Raw genomic sequence first — 6,365 nt, forward strand, 5'->3', positions numbered from 1 at the left:
AAGCGAACACAGCTGAGTGTGGTTTTAACCATATACATACATCCGACAAAATTAACTCTGTTGTAATCTCCGTTTTGTCATCGTAATAAGCAGATGAATAAAAAAATTAAATTATCACTAGAGGATGCCCGCGGCTTCGCCAGCGTGGATTTCGGTTTTTTTAAATCCCGTAAGAACTCTTTGATTTTCCGGGATAAAAAGTAGCCTATGTCCTTCCCCGGGATGTATCCCAAGTTTGTACCTTTCATTAAAATCGGTTCAGCGGTTGGGCAGTGAAAACAGAGCAGACAGACAGACAGACAGACAGAGAGATAGACAGACAGACAGACAGACACACTTTCGCATTTATAATATTAGTATGGATTATTAAAATCATCACTAAGACGTATACTTCTCTACTATTATGATATTTCAAAATAAGTACAGTTATTAATTTTATACTAAGTGCCGCGTTGGCCCCGACACGATAGCGTCTTTCTGCCTGCATCGTCATTGGTTTCTGTATCCACGCTAAATTATTCTTATAGCTAAATAAAATTAATCTAGCATTTATGCTAAACTAGTCTAGATCGCACCAACAAACAAAAATTAGCCTTCACTAAAATAAATTAGTAATTTATAATCATACTCATAATTTGTTTATTGGAAATACACGTTATAAAATAGGTGGGTGTTACAACAGTTTTCAGGTCACAGTGTATAATATAATGATAATTAGGTACTTAAATGATTAGGTCATTGGTATATGATATTGTGTACTATAGTGGGTAGTATAACTACCTTTTTTTTTTTTTTTTTTTATACACAGGAAATGCCTAACGCATACCCTTCCGTCAGGGGAAACGGAGGGGTTATGTGGGGCTTGCACCCACTAAAACCTGTGTTTGTTCCTCAACGGACTGGCGGTTGTGCGGGTATCACTAATGTAGTATTCACCGCACTCCCGCCAGGACTTGACCCGCCGCCAAGCGGACGGGTCCCTTCGCTAGGCTGGCTGCTACCAGCTCCGTCTCAGAAGCGCACCCGGAACACGGCGCGCTACCTCCTGACCTGGTTATGTATCGGCTGACGAACGCCCCTTACGCCCGTCAACCGCAGGTCGGCAACTCATGGAGGCCGGAGGTCATCATTCGCCCTTCGGCGCCCGCTGCGTCTCCTGCGAGAGGGATCCACCATCAAAATTTCCCTCTCACGTTCCGCCGCCTCTTTTGCAGACATCACCTCCTCGCAAAAGGAGGCAGCGGCACTCCACGCTGTTTCACTCCGAACCATCGCTTGCACGATGTTTGGGAGCGAGAGACCACCAACACCAACTGCCGCATCGAGTGTACGGCGCTGTTCTGCCCAAGCTTGGCACTCCTCCAGGGTGTGCTGCGCCGTGTCCTCAAGGCTGTCCTCACAGTGGTGGCAATCGGGCGATTGCTCCCGACCTATGCGATGCAGATACCTACCGAAACAACCATGTCCGGTAAGTATCTGCGTCAGCCGGAAGGTTAGGACGCCATGTTGGCGCCCCAGCCAATCCTCCATGACAGGCCTTACCGCCGCTATCGTGGCATGCCCTGCGCTGGGATTATCCAACCGCTCCCTCCATTCCACTAATAAGACCCCTCGGAGCTGGGAGCGATGCCGCGCATATTCTTGGGGCATCGGTAACTCACCCCGCCCGCGCACCTCCTTATTCCACTGGTACAAGGAGGCGAGAGATTTTGCCTCAAGATCCCAGGGTGGACATCCGGCAAGGAGGCTCGCCGCCTCGAAGGAGATCGTGCGGTACCCCCTTATTACCCTGACGGCCATCGATCTTTGCGGTCTCCGCAATATTGCGACGTTGCGGTCCGTCAGAGCTTCCGCCCACACAGGAGCCCATAAAGGGCCATTGAACGCACGATCCCAGTGTAGAGCTTCCGACAGGAGGCGTCTGGACCACCGAGATTGGGCAGCAACCGAGCAAGCGCTCCCGCAGCTCCCATCAATTTGGGTAGAAGGTGCCTGAAATGTGGCCCAAAATTCCACCGGCCGTCGAGGATGAGTCCCAGATACTTCATTGTTGACTCGACGTCGATGCGAACGCCACCCACGATGATGTGGGATCCCGAAGGTGGCGCGCGTCGAGGGCCATGAAAGAACATCGCCTCCGACTTGTTAAGCGCCACCTCGAGACCCAGGCGCCGGATCCTCCCTACGACCTGTGCAACCCCAGCGGTTGCCAACAATGTCGCCTGCCGGTGTGTCTCGCCACACGCCGTAACCAGCGTGTCGTCAGCGTAGCAAGTGACACCGACGCCGGGCAGGAGTGCCCCGCGCAGCACCCAGTCGTAACCAATGTTCCACAGGAGTGGTCCCAAGACAGACCCCTGCGGAACACCGCACAAGCACTCTCGCCGACCCCATTCCGACCCGGGTACATGACCGCCCTATCCGCCAGATAAGCCCCAACCACAAGACGGAGGTTGTTTGGTACGCGATGGTAAACAAGCGCCTCCCTGATACAGCTCCAGGGTAAGGTGTTGAAGGCGTTCGCGATGTCGAGAGAAACCGCCAACACCACCTCGCCCCGGAAAACTGCTTCCTCCGCCAAGGTTCTCACGCGCATGATTGCGTCCACTGTGGAGCGCCCCCGGCGAAAACCAAACTGATTGTCCGCCAGGTCCGGCCCCACACTCGCCAAGTGCTGGACGAGGCGATCCGCCACAATTCTCTCGAAGAGTTTTGCCATCTCGTTCAACAGCACAATGGGCCGATATGCAGACGGAGTATCTGCCGGGCGCCCCTTTTTCTTCAGCAAGACCAGCTTTCCGACCTTCCAACTAAGTGGAAACTGGCCCCGCTCCAAGCACGCGCTAAAGAGACTTAACAATCGAGGCTCAAGAGCCTTTGAGGCCAGGACCAGGGCACGGCCAGGTATGCCATCGAGTCCTGGGGCGGTGTTTTTGGCCTGAAGTCTCCGCAACACTGCTCTCAATTCTTCCGGGGTCACTTCGTGCACGTCATCGTCGTTGCCCGCGTCAGGCAATGCAAAAGGCGGAGCCATCGGTGGCGGGTTGTGTTCCTCTCTAGATGGAAACAGGGAGCAGACCACGTCCTCCAGGAGCTGCGGATCAAGACTCTGGGTCAGCGGAGGCGCCGAAGGGCGAAGTTTGCCTCTTACCATGAGGTAAGGGCGCCCCCATGGATCAGTGTCCAGAGTCTCCAGCATCTCCTCACGGGCCTTGATTTTGGCTGATTTAATAGCTGCCTGAAGGGCCCGTTTTGCCATTTTATATGCTTCATATAGCTCCGCCTCTATAGCCGGCCCAAGCTGAGTTTGGCGACGCCTCCTGCGGTGCCTTTGGTACCGGCGCCTTGCTTCAACGCATGCGGCACGCAAGTTCGCGATATCTTGCGACCACCAGTATACCTGACGTCTGGCAGGAATGTGCTTGATACGCGGCATCGCCGCATCGCAAATCTGTGACAGCGCCTCTCGGAACCACTCTGCCTCCTCGTCAACACTGACTGGCCTAACTGGTGCAGAGACCCATGCCTGTACGATAGAGGCTTCCAGGAGTACCTCTTTATTTAGGCGTTTCAATGCCCAACGCGGGCCGCCCCCTCCCGAGGCGGTGCGTACATGAACGTCCAAAGCCGAAGGGGAGATATCGAATCGAATGTATCTATGGTCCGATAGTGTCTCCACCTCCTCCATGACACGCCAACCCTGCACACGACTTGCTACAGCAGGGCTAGCAAACGAAATATCCACTATAGACCCGCCCCGCTGTCTCACGCACGTGTGAGCAGAACCTCGGTTCAGGAGAAGCAGGCCTTGCTCAACAGCCCACTCCTCTAGTACTCTTCCCCGCGCATTTGTCGTTGAGGAGCCCCAAGCCGCAGATTTGGCATTGAAGTCTCCAAGAACAAGCACAGGACTAGGACGGCTTCGACCAACGACGACGCCCAAATTCCCAAGTAAGTCCTCAAAGTCGGCGAGAGTGCTGTTGGGTGAAAAGTATACTCCTGCGACCACAAATCCACCTATCTTCGCCACTACGAAGCCCCGATCCCGAACGACACTTTCAAAGGACGGAGATTCAATGGTAGTCCGCAAAATCAAGGCCACTGTGCCCGACAAATCCTCCACCCAGTCATCCCTCTGAGGGACAAAATACGGTTCAGCGACCGCCGCGATATTGATTGACCACTGCGCCATGCTCTGGAGGAGCAAGTCCTGAGCTCTGGCACAGTGGTTGATATTCGCTTGGAGGAGGCGGAGATGTGGGCCCATTATTAAGTTTCCATACTCTCTCCCTCCTGAGCCCGGGATTGTGAAGGGTTAACCCCAGGTTTGTCTTTGCCTTTCTGTTTGGGCGCGGTACAGGTTTTTGTGCCTACCCGGTGATTCGCCGGCTTGTCTGCCGCCGCACACAACATGCAATGCGGCGTGGCCTCGCATGACCCTGCCTTGTGCCCTGGCTTGCCACAGCGGTAACAAAGGTTACTGCGGTCTATCTCCGAGGAACATTGGGCCCCGACATGCCCCTCCACGAGACATCGGTAGCACCTCATGGTCCTGGGCTGCAAGATCTTGACCTGTGCCAACACCCAGCCCACTAGGAGTCGGCCACCCTCAGCGAGTTTCTTGGCTGCCGCTACTGGACAGCTGACGACTGCTGTTCCCAGTCCATTGAAGCCCGACGAAATTGGACTTGACTTCACTTGGGCCGGAGAACAGTCTCCTACCCTGGCGATGGTAGCCTCCAACTCCTCAGTGCTTACTGAGTCATCTAGGCCCAAAATGCGTAATTCGGCGTTTTTGGTGGGCCTAGACACCTTGACTCCCATAGGCTCCAAAGACGCCTTCAACTTTTCAGCGAGAGCGTCGGCCTGTGGACCGCTGCTGGCACCCGCAACTTCCAGCATGCGGGCACCAGTCACAGTGGTTTTACACCGGACACCCGCAATGCCAAGCTCACCGAGTTCGATCTCTGCCTTCGCCTTAGCAAGGACCGTAGCGTACGTGAGGCCCTTCTCCTTGACGTCGGGCCGCAGCGTTAACACGACAGCCGCAGACCTAGGGGTGCGGAGCCGTGCCTGCTGCTTGGCGGTTTTTTGGGCCGCCTGTTTTGCCGCCTTGTTGGCCTTTGTTTTGGCCTTTTTGGCCTCCTTTTTGGCTCCCGCGGTCTGCCATTGACCACCGTTAGGCGGTGTGTTTGAGTGACTCTGATGTTCTGCATCAGAGGGGGCACTGCATCCTCCATGGGAGGTGGAGGGCTGCTCTGCATCAGGTGCTGGCGTGGCAGCAGAGGCCTTCCCCTTGCCTTTTCCCTTCCCTGAAGTGGCAGTCTCGGGTGTCTTCTGACTAGGCTGGCTGGAGGACTTCTGCGCCGCCTTCCGACTTTGTGTAGCCGACTTACTCGGCTTTGCAGCCATTTCCGCAAAAGAAGACGTCGCATTCCCTGCTACTCCTCTGTCCGCGGCCAATGGTGGGCGCAAAACCCGGCCCTCAATCACTGAGAAGCGAGCAGACAGGCTCGATACTTCTTTTAGGAGCAGGCGAAACTGCTCCGATTGGTACTCCTCTTGTGCGGGCTTAGAAGAACCCTCCTTCTCCCTCTTCCCCTGACGGATCTTTTGTAGGTCTGCCCGTAACTTCTCCTGTTCGAACCGAAGCTCCGCCATTTCCTTTGTAAGCTTAGCATTCTCAGCCTGCAGACGTTTGACTTCATCCGTTGAGGTACGCCTCAGCAGTACCTCCGCGGCTTCCTCAATCGCTGCTGCCGCATTTTGAAGGGCTTTCTGGTTCGTGCCTTTAAGGCCCTTGGAGGCTTTTGCCACTGTTTTGATAGTATTGACGGCCGAATGGACCCTGCTATTCAGTTCCATTCCCGTCAAGCCCTCGACTTCCATGCCGTCCGAAGCCGCAGAAGAGGTTTCCGACAGTTGACGTGCCCGCCCACAAAAGATTTCTGCCGTCAGTTCGGCAACCTCCTTGTTTTCGGTGGCTTCTATTTCTGCCTGCTCTGCGGCATGCTTAGCAGCCTCTAAACTCCTCTTAGCCTGTGCCAGACCTACATATTTGCCACTTGTAGGTGGCCTGCCTCGACCGCGTTTGGCAGGGCCTTCTTTGGGTGCCACCGCCACCTCTTCTCCGCTAAGCGGCCTTTTTCTTGCAGTGCTCATTGTGCTTTCCGCACCTACGCTCATAAAGCTCGCCGCCGAGTCTGAGTCAGACCCAGATATGTCCACCTCCTTCGTCTCCACTTCGTTCATCTTAGGTTTGTTTGTGTTTTTATCCATAATAAATCCCACGAGTACGACGGAATTACAACTTAACAGGGGCAGAGCCGTCATTGCCCAAGAAGGTGTAAATTTGTAACCCAACC

Source organism: Maniola jurtina, chromosome 8, assembly GCF_905333055.1.
Source record: "Maniola jurtina chromosome 8, ilManJurt1.1, whole genome shotgun sequence".
Taxonomy (NCBI): Eukaryota; Metazoa; Arthropoda; class Insecta; order Lepidoptera; family Nymphalidae; genus Maniola; species Maniola jurtina.